We start from the raw sequence: 14,638 nt of genomic DNA, 5'->3' as shown, positions 1-14,638 counted from the left end.
TCTAAACGTTAGATCAAATTCAGGACATCAATATGATCGATGCAGTTTTTTATTTTATTTTAGATTTTATATATAAATTTTTTATATCATAGATACTTAATGATAGTTTAGATCTGATCTAAGACATATTTAAAAGATTAAAATATTTAATATTTTATTATTCTGCTATAAAATTTTAAAAAATACATGCTTTGAACTATCCATTTTTTCTTCACAGATATCAGGTGAATTCAGATGAAGAGCACTAGATTACTGTTAAAAATATTCTTAAGTACTTGAGAAGAACTAAAGATTTGATGTTGATCTTTAGTGGAGGATCAGAGCTGAAAGTTAAGGGATATATTGATTCAGATTTTATGGCTGATGTCGATAATAGAAAGTCTACATCAGTGTGTCTCTTGTTATGTAATGGTGGTGTGGTTAGCTGAAAAATTTCAAGCAGCCGATCATTGCAGATTCGACCATGAAAGTCGAGTACATCGTCGCCTCTGAAGCTGTTAAGAAAGTCTTTTAGTTTAAGAAATTCGTTACAGGGCTGGGTGTGGTGCCATCAGATGCCATTGCACTATATTGCGATAACAACAACGTTATAGTTCTCGCTAAGGAGCCCAGATCTCACCAGAAGTTCAAGCACATAGAGCGGCGGTTTCACATCATACGCGAATATCTCGAGAAGAAATTCATTGAGGTGCAGAGAATCGAGTCCATGCTGAATGTGGCAGACCCACTGACCAAGTCTCTCAGCCAGCAGAAGATCGAAGATCACCTTGAGAAAATGGGTCTTAGGTATATGACCAATTGGCTTTAGGTCAGTGGGAGTTTGTTGGATTTATGTCCTAGAAGCCAATTATTAGCTGACACATTATGTAATTCTAAGGCCTATACTTGTATTTGTAATCTTTTTATTATTAATAAAGGACTTTTTCATTTCAATTATGTTTATGTGTCCATGGTTTGTCCTAGAAATTAATAAAGATGATTTTCGTATATTCATAAAAAGTTAAAAATTTGAGACATACATTAATTAGTGATTAATTTCTAAATACTCTCGATCAATGAATTATCACGGAGGACAGTGATCAATCTATTTGAGATCGATGCACAGTTCATCTCTCTTGTGGACAGATGAATCTCAGATTTGCAGTATAGAGACACTGGGGTGAAGGTGCAGGTAGTTATTAGAGAACAACTTACACTGAGCGTGACCAATACGAGAACCACATGGATGTCTACTCACTCATCAGTGATCTTTTCGATGCTGCAGTGGTGTGAGTGATCTTTTGACCTGTGGTGTCATTGGCTATTCACAGTGAGACTACTAAGTTTGACTGCATATTTTCTTGATCCCTAGCCATTCGGATTCTTGCTGTGTATGTTGGTTTTAGTAGGTTCAGATTCGCTGTTTGAAGTAGGATGCACCTAGATGGGATCTATCAATCTTGGTAGAAAAGAAGAAGTCCTATGCGATTTGTGAGACTGAATTCAGAAAGTCTTTGACCAAAGCAAGTGTGAATATTAGAAAAGAGTTTTCACAGAATTTACAAATGAACTCGAGTTAAGCGGGGTCTGACGAGCTCTCCATGACCTCCGTCAAGTCGGGACTCACGATAGAAGGACTGAATCATACAATAACTGTATCTAGAGGTTCATACTTTCATTCTACTGAATTGTCACTACATACTGCTAGGTGTCACTGATGGATTGTGAGACTCATCGGGCATCATCTTGATGATCGATGGTCCTCGAAGGATAGAATTGAAAATATTTCAATCCATCGAAAAGAGTTTCGATGATATTATGATAAAGATCATAATATATCTTACTACCATATAGAATGAAACCTATGAGGTTACACATTAAGAGATTTAATCTCGAATTTACCAATTGGATTCGTGAAGTTCTAATTGGGTTAGAGTTTATTAAAATTTTATTAGGTTTATGAGAACCATGCTAGCACACGGTTAAACCTAATTCTTCTCAGGACTTTGATTTGATCAAGTTCATAGCCTGGAATCTAACCTAAATTCATTTAGATTTAATTGAGCTCTTAATTGTGAGCCCAAGAAGATTTGATTAAGTCAATTAGTTGTCATAATTATCCTAACATTATCTCTTCTTTATCTCCTAATTATCTCTAAGTATGCATATAGAATAGATAGAAAAATATGTGGCACATATTTTTTTTTTGAAAATTATTGGGTACTATATCCTAGAGGGACCCACCCTCTCTTATGTGTCATGGTATGAAGGAGAGATAGTGGGGTCCATACCCCATCTTTTTTGGCTAGAGATCTCTTTGTGGGGCGTCAAGGTGCAAAAAGTTGGCGCCCCAACCATTTGACATGTATTCCATAGATGCTTATTGTGCATACTTATAAAGATTGATTAATTATCATTTATATTTGATTTTATTTGGTATAAATCAGCTTTAAAAGGTAGAGGATTCTTATGAGATAAGAATCTATCTTTTTAAGTTGATTGGGTTCCTAATATGTGTTAGGACAGTGTCTATATATAAAGGATGGTCTCTAGAGTTTCATAGGATGAATTTTTGATCAACAAAAACTCTCCCTCTCTCTATCTCCACACCTCTTCTCATCATTTTCTTCCTTTCTATATCGAAAAATTGGGTGCTCTCTCTTCCATACGCCTAGAAGAAGTTCTAGTGACTTAGAGATTAAGGATCGAGGAGGAGAAGAAGAAAGCTGCAGATCAAGGAGTTGATCTCGCAGTTAAGATCAAAAAAGTTGATCAAAATCTTCAAGGCTAAGATTTTTCTTGAGAAGAAGAATCTCATACGAGAAGAAAAGTTTGAGATCGATCCTGATGGATATCTGTAGAGGCCAAACACGTGTAAAGCTCAACCTTCTACGAATCTGAGATCATCAATAGCGGTGAATTTCTACCTGCACAAAGGTAATGAGATCTGATCTCATAATTTTTTTTTAAATTTTAGATTGATAATATGTGCTTTTCTTGGGCTTGGATATGTTTAGATCTGATATTTAGCATGTGGGATTAAAGGGTTTAATCCATTTTATTTTTCACTGTATATTTTTAAAGTTTTAAAATCTACACATGCTGCCTATTTGATTTTCTAATACGACCGGCTTTATCCGAAGATGATCGAGCCATCCCCTTCCCATTCTCTTTTTATAAATCTCCTCCTTCCTCGGATGATACCACCATCATAGCCTCCCTTGCCTCCCACCTCCTTCCTTATCTCCAGACTCCGCAATCTAGTTGCCGTCACTTAGAAACCCTCTTCCTCCCAAATTTTCTCCATCTCTCTAGTTCTAGAAAGCGTAACTGTCAGAACTAACCCATCGGTTGCACCTCGTGGTCATCGTTGCCACACCATCACCGCCATCGACCTCATTTCCTTCTCTCCTCTGCCCTTTCCCTCATCCTAAAAACCCTCTTCAGCTTAGGAAGAGAGAGAAAAAAAAAGGAAAGAGAACCAGAGGAAGAGAGAGAGAGAAGAAAAAAAAAGGAAAAGAAAAGGACAAAGGTGAAAAAGGAGGGGCAGAGGAAAATCCAAATTTTTTATGAAACCATCCTATTGATTGGATTTCAATTCTGATTAGATTTAGATCAATTCGAGACTTATGGATTTGCCCATGATCCAATCTAATCGTAATTTAGATCGAGCATCTCTCTCTCCTTTTTAGGTAAGTTGAATCAGATCAAATAGATCGGACCATGATTGCTCTTTCCTTTGTACCTCTTCCAACTTACCAAATCAAGCCTAACTAGTCTAATTTTTCATTGATTAACGAAATATATTTGATCCAGGATTTTGATCTATTGGGAGAAGCACAAATCTGATGATCAGATCACATATCAAAAATCATGATATTTGGATTCGATTATTTGTTAGTTTTTTTTTTATCTTTGGATTTATTTTTGTACGTATTCATATCTTTAAAAATAGATTTTATGCATAAAATATTTAAAAATTATTAAAATTTGAAAGTATATATTTACGCATGAAAAATAATTTAAAATGTTGGATCAAGTTGATGTCACCTCTGTATGATGCAAAATTTGGAAAGAGATGATTTCTTTATTTTAATATTATATGATTTGTGAAAAGAAAATTATATATATTCATCTTTGTATGAATTTTTAAATAAAAAATTATTTTGTTACTCTTCTGAAGGATGTGAAAATTTGGATTGATGCTATATCTATGATTATTTATGAAAAATTGGTTATGATGAAATTATAAAAAAAATTCTTTAGTTAGACTATGATCTGGATTTAGCCAACGGGATTGATCGTTGGTCATACGTCAAAAATATGTTTCTTCTAGACCTAGCTAGTCGGTGTTAATTATTGGCAGAGTTAGTCCTTCTAGGTCTAGCCAGTCGGGGCTGATCACTGACACACATTGATGTATTTCTGTATTTATTTTCAGGACTAATCTCTTTGTCTTGTCACAGGGCTAATTGTGGTCGTATAGATTAGAGCTAATTCTCTTCTGCACCTAGCCAGTGAGACTGATCATTGATATACATCGATGGATCAGATGTTCTGTAATTAGAGACTAGTCTCTTCTAGACTTTATCACGAGGCTGATCGTAGCCATAGTCGACGAAGACTGAGAGAGATTTTTAAATCTTACTATTACACATGGCTTATTTTAAAAATTAAGATTATATTGATTCATGCATCTATTATTACTATATTTAGAAAAAAAAATTTAATTATGCTCGGTTCTTCAGAGATATTAGTAACTTACTGAGTTTGTAAAGTTCATCCTACTTTTTTTTTTTTAAGATCTAGAAGATACAGTGGGGGCATGGGACCAATCAGTGAGAAGCATAGGATCGTGTATTGATAAAAAATCAGGCCTTGCATATTCTTTAGGATAATATCTTAAGGAGTATGTGGCCATCATATGTTCGATCCAAATGTTGGATTTGGGGCATGATCGGGTTCTTCTCATCTTACCCATTGCACACATTGCTTTGCAGTTGTTTCATGATGTAGGGTTTTAAAACACCTATTTGCATTGCATTAAGTTTTTGAAATATTTATTATTTTGGACCCTATCCTATCCTTAAAAGAGTATAAGTTTCAAACTTTTAAAGTACCATAAAACAGCAGAAAAGAGAGCCTTATCCCATCTAGGATTGATATTATCAAAGGTAGAAGGAATCATCTAACCCATCTCCATTTTTTTTTTTTTTTGGTAGAAACCAAACTCCATTCAAAATACAAATTCTATCATCTAGTTGCCATCACAATTAGTGTTGTGATGTCATTTAAATTCTTTCCATGTTCTTTTTTTTTTTTTTTTTTTATCATGATGTCATGGCTAAACCTCATTATTTCTCGAAGGTAGTTGTGGTCAAATACTAGTCAAATCATTTTACGTTAGCGATGGTCATGCATTAAAACTTATGAGATGGATCGTGCTTTGGCATCTATATCCATCTAGCCTGAGCGTAGTGAAACATTGCACATGCATAACATATAGGCTACGCTGTGTTGGATGATGACCATCTCACGTACACAATGTTTGTATCTGTATATCAAGCTATTCTATATGTCTATTAGATTTAGAATATCTATTTACAATGATAATTTGATTGGCGCATGTGATTTTTCTCATACTTTTGAAGGATTAAGTTTCACTATCAAGATGCATTGTATCTTTGTTTAGAGGCTTATAATTTTATTTCTTTTCTTTTTTTCATATCATTTTCTTGTATATAGGTTTCGACAGTAAATGATCAAATTATTACACTTTAAGGGTCTCAATGCAGCACAAACAAACATTATTCCAAACGTTGACTTGGTGAACTATACGAAAAATGTGCTTGCAGTGCCTAAATCACTAGCAGAATGTTTGGTATCATGAGCAAAGAAGAACGAAGAGTATTTTTTTTTCTTTATTTTAAGCATCATGAAAATGGTGAACATAATTGAAACTATCATATTCAATTTGAAATCATTTACATAATAATGCAGAAATATCATAAGGTATGGATAAATTTATAAGATGGTTAATGTTAGAAGAGAAGAAACAATCCAACAGCCTGCTCACTGGCAAGAGAGAATAAATTGCATAGAGGGTATGGTACATCTCATTAGTCATTATTCAATGTAATGTTCTTCGTGTTATGTGCTATAATTCTGGTTATGATGGAAGGTAAGTAGAGAAGTAGCATGAAATTACATGCTATTTAAATAATTGTAAAGGATGACAACTCTACTAATTGATTTATAAAGAGTAAAAAGGAAAAGAGATGTCATAGAAAGAATGCTCCATGTTTTATAATTGATTTATCTTTGTTGCATATCCATTTTTACTAACACATCTGAAATGACGGTCATTGATAGAATTATATACACAGTATTTTGTTTATTATGATTGAAAGGAATTGATCTAACAGATGCAAAAAAAAAAATTGCAACAAATATAATCTGGTACAAAGATTTTAATCAATGCATGTTTTATTTTGCTGGTTCAAATATTCAATCTTCATTGGACAGTCATTCGCGTCCTCGTATTTAATCGCAGTTCAGTATCCACCATGACTCAAACCCAAATCATGTCATTGAAAATAAAGGCCTATTCCGTTGGGATGCCACCTCAGTGGCACATTAAGCTCACTTTGAAAAGCCAATTATTGGCCATGTAATGTGCAAACTGCAATTAGGTTGACAAAATAAACATTAGTATAGAATCATGAAGCTTCTATAACGTGAATTTGAGCAATGCCGTTCCACCATGAAGTACATATCATATCTTGACTCTTAATGCACCTAAATTAATAGCAAGAATATATATAGTCATCTATAAAATCAGAAGGAAAGGAGATAAACCTCGAAATCTTACCAAGAGGTGTTTAATAGACAAAAATGCAAAAAAAAAAAAAGATGTAGAAGTATTGGAATTCCTCAGAACATGGGCTCTTATTCATTATGGACTGATTTTATTTTGATTTATTATGTAATACGGGTTAAATTGTCATCTAAATTAGTGTTTTAGGAGTTCATAATTATTTTATGATTAATTTAAGTTCTATTGCCTTAGTTATATGGTGTAGTGGATATTAGTGTGGACGTGATTTGGTTAATGAGCGCTATAATAGGAGGATACAATAACACAACTAATAAGGCTACTTCCCACTCCACTCATATATATATATATATATATATATATAGTTTTCTAATCTCTTGTCCATGAAAAATCCCATAAGAAGTATATGGATCCCATCTTAGTTGCATTGGATGCAGGGATAGCATTCTAGTAAAGGATAGGGAACCAACTTTAGTAGCTATGAGTAGCTTAAGTAGGTATATATGTTTGTCATATGGATGCTTTATGGGCTATGAGATAGGGCTGTTCATCATTTTTGTTATAGTCATGCTATAACAACTTGTAGTTGTAGCCTACAAAAATTAAGATTTTGAAAGGAATGTGGAGGAGGAGATCCTGGAGCATGTTCAATTTCGGTGTTCGAGGGCGAGACATGTTTGGTTCTTGATGAGGATGCATCTGTAGATAGTTCAGGCGAAAGAGCTAATCGAGGTCTTTCTTGAGTTTTTGGAGTGTAGTACTGAAGGTGACACTCTCAGGACCACAGACAGCCGTGTGGTCTATATGATCCTCTACATTTGGCTGGCTAAGATAACCTGATATTTGAATCCAAGTAGTATTTGGTGAGGTTCGTTCTGAAAAGAGCTTTGACCATGGCAATGGAGTCGACCGATGTGACATCTAGGCTCTCAGAGATCTGGGACTCCTATTCTATTTATGCAGTGACCCACCAAATGTTCCTTATCTAGGAGCCCCTTTGTCCATCATATCTCAAAATCAATTTCGATGGGAGTGCCCAAGGTAAGTATGGTGGAGTAGATTTTGTGATCCATAGACTTGATTCCAAGATAGCACTACAAGAAAAATGAGTATTAATGACGGCTATTAGCGATGGCAGATCAGTCATCGCTAATAAATATTTTTACCGATGGCAATTAGTAATGGCGATTTTGATGTTGCTAATAATTTTTTTTTAAAATTTTTTTAAAGATTATTAGCAATAGATTCTTAATTATTAGCAATGGCATTTTCTCTTCGCTAATAAAAAATATTTTTTTAACATTATTAGCCATCAAAAAAAATTATTTATTAAAATTATTAGTGACGGTGGAAAAAATATTTACGATGGTAAGTGCCATCACTAATAACCATTAGCGACAGCACTATTAGGGACGACGTATCCATTATAAAAAATAAAAAAAATTATTTATTATAATTATTAGTGACGGTGCGAAAAGTATTAGAGACAGCAAATGCCATTGCTAATAATTATTAGTGATGGAACTACAAGCGACGGAACGTTCGATGCAAAAAGAAAAAAAATTCTTATTTTTCTCTGAATATGATATAATTTTAGAATTTAAAGTTCATCTTCACCGTTTATTATCTAAATAATTATTGTTAGAGTATCGTCACAAAAGACTACCTCGATCCAGTGGTCCTAGATATGTCAATAATTAAAATTTAATTTCGACGGTCACAAACAACCGCATGATGATTTGATAGATAGAGATCATCGATGGATCTAAAAATTTACAACGATGATCTTTATAATATTTGTAGCACACTATCAAAATTTTACTTCAATCAGATATTATTATCATGATTAATTTAATACGGAATGATTTGGACTGTTAAATAAAAATCGAGTGATCAAAAGATCAAACGGCATCCGATTATAATATGATTTTTTAGATAAATAATTTTTGCTACTACTTTGATCATTTATATGGTGGTGATCGTAAAATTCAAATTGTGCATGTATGAATGATCCAAAACTATATGTCTCTCCATACTCATTTTTAAAATCTGTAAATAATTATACTTGTGCTTTTATAAGATCTGCTTAACATAGATAGTTCATATATACACGATTTAGATTTTATGATCATCGCTGTATAAATAATTAAAATAGTAGCAAAGATCATTTATCTAAAAAATCATCTTCATCGGATGTCGTTTGGTCTTTTGATGACTTATTTTTTATTTAACGATTGAAATCATTCCGTGCTAAATTGATCATGATAATGATATCTGATTTAAGTAAAATTTTGATAATGTACTATAAATATCATCGAGATCAATGTTATAAGTTTTCAAACCCATTGGTGGTCTATCTATCAAATCATTATACAGTTGTTCGTGGTCATCAAAATCGAATTTTATTGATCGACATAGCTATCGGATCGAAATGATTTTTTATGATGATGCTCTAACAATAATTATTTAGATAATGAATGGTGAAGATAAATTTTAAATTTCAAATTTATACCATATTTAGATAATTTTTTAGAAATGGAGTCATGATTATTAGTGATGGATTTTAGCGACAGCAAATATGTCGTTGCTAATATCTTTACCGATAGCATTAGCGACGGCATGTTTGCTGCCACTAATAGTCCGCCATATAAACCACGTGGGAGAAAAATTTTTCACTCATGTGCTCATTCTCTCTCATTCCCACCCCTCATCCTCCTCTTATCGGTGCCCTCACCCCCACAACCCCTTTTTCCTCCCATCTCTTCGGCGTCCCTAGGTCGCTCCAACACTGTTGGCCCCATCCCCGCACCGACCCAACCTCGAGCTGACCCTACGGCCCCTGCCCCATCCGACCTCGCAGCCCCTACCCTGACCTAACCCCAAGTCGACCCCACTGGCCTTGAGGCTCCAGCCCCAACTCCGTAGCCCCAGTGTTGGAAAATATGTTCTAAAACCAATCATTTAATGATTATACTAATTATAAATATATATGAATTGATCAATAATAAAAGTTATTTGATCTTTTTCATTACAAGATTACATCTTCTAAAAAATTTTTGAGTTGTGATGAAGTCCTTAAGACTACTTTGATCGATAAAGAAGGATTTATTACGTCATCCTTAAATTGGTTCGCGACCAAACGATATACTATTACTAAGACAATAGCGATATCAAATGTAGGTCGTTGTGTGCCATATGCGTTGCTTGTCCTCGCAACCAAATAGTGTGAAGATACTGATATGACATGTAAGTAAGATATAGGAGTACATCGTCACTGAATATGACCAACTGCGGAGCACTCTGCTATCAAGAGTGGCTCGCAAAGGGTATGGGTATAAGTGTCCCTTCGATCTGAGATCACCACAGTGATTTACAAGCAACTCACTGTACTTTGATACCAGACTATCTAAATTTATAATTCAGTGATGAAAAATTTTTGGATGCAGTCAAGTCGGTGCGTGAGTCAAACTAGGATTGACCCTTTCGAATTAATAGGAGTTATGTATCAATATATTTTAATTTAGCAAAATCTGGACTCAGATAATCCATATGATGGATTTGAAAGATTAAAATATAATGTGGATAACTTATCTAGGATTGACAGTTAAATCTTAGGTCGTCCTTGAGCATTAGGGTTAAAGAGATAAATTATATGATAACCATACGTTAGTAGCTTTTTGAATGTTGCTTTGACATCATTCGATCTATCCGGACGTCGGATCTCATTGCTAGATGGTTACATCGATTAGTTCAAAAATTTATTTCTATACTATCAACTTAGGTTTGAACCTATAGTGTCACACTCAAAAGAAGTTTCTAACTGATCATATGGCTGATCAACGATTGAGAATCGTTCGAGGGCTTAATCATCAATTCGATTGATGATTAACCTTATGCAAAAATTATAATAAATTTATTCACCAAATATTAATAAATTAATAGAAGATTAATTAGTAATTAGATTGTTAATTAGTTCAATTTGATTGAGCAAAAAAGATTAAATAAAATTTAATTCAATTAGATTTGACCTGATTAGGTTATGAGATGACGTAATCGCTAAGGGAGAATTATCCCTGATTTGATTAGGACTTTAGTTCAATAAATTTTTAATTTAATTAAATTTTGATTAAATAATTATGAATCTAATTAGATTAGATTTCATCTATTTATTTGGGCTTAACTAGATGTGATTTGGTTAGGAATCAAATAAAGAAACTAAGAGTCTATAAGATGTTGGACTCTTCCTCCCATGCGCCATTTTTTTTTAACGCCATTTTTCCTCACGCCAAAAGATGTTTAGCATGAGGTTTCTCCATGCTAATAATATTTGATGATGCTCTTTTCTCAACGCCAAATCTGGTTTGATTTTGATAAATGAAAAGGTTTGAAATTGAATTTCAAAATATTCTTTATCAAGTGGTATTTGTTCTTATCCAAATCACACTCCACGCCATTCCTTTTATTCTTTTATGTTGTGCGATCAAAATGAGGAAGTTTTCAGCATGGTAAATTAGATAAAGATCTGATTTACCATGAAAAATTAAGAGGAGGGGTGTCACATATTTTTTGGAGGCGTGGAATTGTGGAAATGTGCGACAATGTAAGGAAGAGTCCAAACAATGTTGGACTCTTCACCCCACATCCTTACATGCCAAATAAATTGGGATTTATTTTTTCTTTTGTGCATGTAAGAGAGAAGAGAAAGTAGTCTTCATGGTGAAGACTTATGGGGTGTGGGTTCTTGGCATGCAAAAGAAGAGGAGAGTCTTTCTTTGGGTGTGCGCAAAAACCTAGTCTTCTAGGGTTTTGTTCCTATAGTTTTGAGAAGAGAGAAAAAGAAAAAGAGAAGAGAGTCTCTTCTCTATATTTTTTCAGATCCTCATCTCCTCTAGATGTTCATCTTCAACCTTTGAAAATGTTCGAGAGATTTGAAGAAAGAATCCAGATCAGTCAAGAAGATGGTCTTCACACGAGCTAGCACTCCTTAGGAGACCGATCAGATCGAGACTTCGAGTGGACTTTCGTAGAGGTTGGATATGTATGCGACTGCGAGGGACCAGCAAGGATCATCTTCACTACATCTCTTAGTAGCGACGATCATCGATCCATGCTCAGATATCGAATTCTGAACTCAAATTAGAAGTAGATCTGATCTACTGCTTATATCCATACATATAGATTTTATTTTTTAATTTTTTCAGATTTTATATGCAACATATCATGTCATAGATCCTAGAGTAGATTGATTTGATGATTAGATTATATGCATGTTAGGTTAATATGATTAATCTAGTAATCTTCTACTGTATTTTATTTCAAAAATTTTTAATATATATATATATATATATATAATTGCCTACATTTTCCAACACCCAGCCCCACCGCCCCCAGCCTGTGGCCCCACCCCATCGGCCCTCGAGCCCCTGCCTCGACCCGGATGTCCCCAGCATGACCCCACGGTCGCCCCGAGCTCTCGTCCATTGGATCCTGAGACTCTGAGCCCCTGACTTCCTCTCTGAGCCTCGACTGCCTCCCCGAGCCTCCAACCTACCTCCTCCCGACTGCCTTCGGTCCCCTCTTTCCTTCGCCATCGGATCCAACTTTTTCGAGCTGCCGACCGTCTCCCCAAGCACCGAGCCCTTGACCCGCCTCCTCCCAACCACCTCCCCGAGCCTCGAGCCTCCGATCGCCTTCTCGAGCCTCCGTCCATCGGATCCCAAGCCCCTCGGTCGTCTCTTGCCTCCACGAGTCCTGGTCGCCTCCCCAAGCCCTTGGCCCACCTCTCTCCGATCGGATTGTTGATTATCAGTATGTGATGGTTTAATCTTTTGGATCTTTATTTCTGGTGGTTTCTTGATATTTTGTTTGGTGGTTTATTATTTTCCAAGTGTTAATATACAGAGTGGAGAATTATAGTGATAACATAGTAAGATTGCAGTCAAAGGAGTTATTGGGTAATTTCATACTGTCCATTCATATCATAATTCTAAAAATCTGATGTAGTATTTTACCTTTAAATTTTTATTATTCACATGTGTATGCTTTAATTTTTTATTTTTTTAATCCATTAGCTAGTTTCATGTGCACACTATCTTCTTTATGTTATCAGATCTTGTTTTGTATCTAAGGGTTTAGATTAATATTTGCTTATCCATGATTCTGAAAATAGTTCTCATTCTTATAGATTAATCAAGTTAAGTACATACATTCAAGGGTCTGGTCGTAAAGCAAATCAGATACATATTGTATTACACTGGCTCTACTTTTTTAGTGTTTAAGAATATGAATTGTATTTGTTGGTCTGATGCTACAGTAGAACTTGTATCCTTTTATGAATAAGTTAGTGTCAAGATTTTGATTCATCCTACTTGATCATAGATTGATGTTGTTAAACAGTAAATTTTTACTTATTATGCATTGATGTCTTCTACTTCCCAAATATAAATATCTTGATATTAGTTTTTGTATGTTCAGTTTGATTGATTCGCTAATATCAATTAATGTTGGTTGCATTTTGGATTGCTTAATATGCATGATGACCAGAATAAAAAACAATCTTGGATTGCTTGAAATAATTTGTGAATGTAAGGATGAAAATTCTTGTATAGTCAAATTTTTGAAGGAGAATTTCTACATTTTCAAAGAAAATTCATTTTTATAGGGTTTACTTTTTGATAATGAGCCTGTAATTTTATTTGACATTTTTTTGTCTTGACCTCAGATAACTTAAATGAAAAAAAAGAAGAAGAAATATATCTAGTCAAGAATATGCTGTATCCATATTTATAAGATTAGATCTATTTTAGAGCTTTTCTTGATAAAAAATGATAGTTTTGATCATTTAAAATAAGAAAGGACATCAAAAAGTATTTTCAGCTATTACTGCCATATGCATGCTTTCTTATTAACTTTAAGCAAGCAGTGCCCTCAATTAATGGTTGGCTTTCGGTTGTTCATTCTAATACTTGAATAATTTTTACACTTTGATAATGGTCCAAATTTTTGTCCAGCATAATTTATGGAGCAAATCAGCTCACTATAGTTCAATGAACAAAGTAATGGAATGCATTGTAAAATTAAAGTATAAAAGTGCCACCGATCGTCTTAAAATATTTAAAAATCTTGCATACTTCACTTTTTTTTTAACTCTTGCTTATTTGCACCCTTTCCTCCTGGGTATCCTTGTGATCTTTCAGTCATTTCACTTCAATATGAATATGAAAAATAATTTATTTTGATCTATTCTACATTCCAATGACTTAACAGACATCCACTATTAACAGCTATGCTCATTTAGTTCCCTACAAGAAATTATGTTAAATAATTTAAATTTTTAATATAATATAATTAATTTTTTATTTATAATTATGTTAAATAATTATTATTTTATTTATAATAAATTTTAAAAAATAATTATAAAATAAATTTTAAAATATTTAATTATAATTTTTTTAAAAAAAATAAAAACTATTAGCGATGGCTAATAGTTTTTTAAAAATTATAAATTAAAAAAATAAAAAACTATTAGCAATGATAGACTGTTGCTAATAATTTTTTTAAAATTATAATTAAAAAAATAAAAAATTATTAGTGATAATAAGCCGTCGCTAATGCCGTCGCTAATTATCATTATTAGCGATGATAAAATTATCGTCGCTAATAATGATAATTAGTGACTAGGATATTTTCGTCGAATTTTTAGCGACGGTTAATAGCATTAGCGACGGCAAATTGACTATTAGCAACAGTAATTAACCATCGCTAATAATCAGTTTTCTTGTAGTATAGTGATGGCTGGAGGGAATCACTTATTTGAGCCTATGA

This window comes from Elaeis guineensis, chromosome 9 (assembly GCF_000442705.2).
Source record: "Elaeis guineensis isolate ETL-2024a chromosome 9, EG11, whole genome shotgun sequence".
Taxonomy (NCBI): domain Eukaryota; kingdom Viridiplantae; phylum Streptophyta; class Magnoliopsida; order Arecales; family Arecaceae; genus Elaeis; species Elaeis guineensis.
This window is presented reverse-complemented; position numbering follows the sequence as displayed.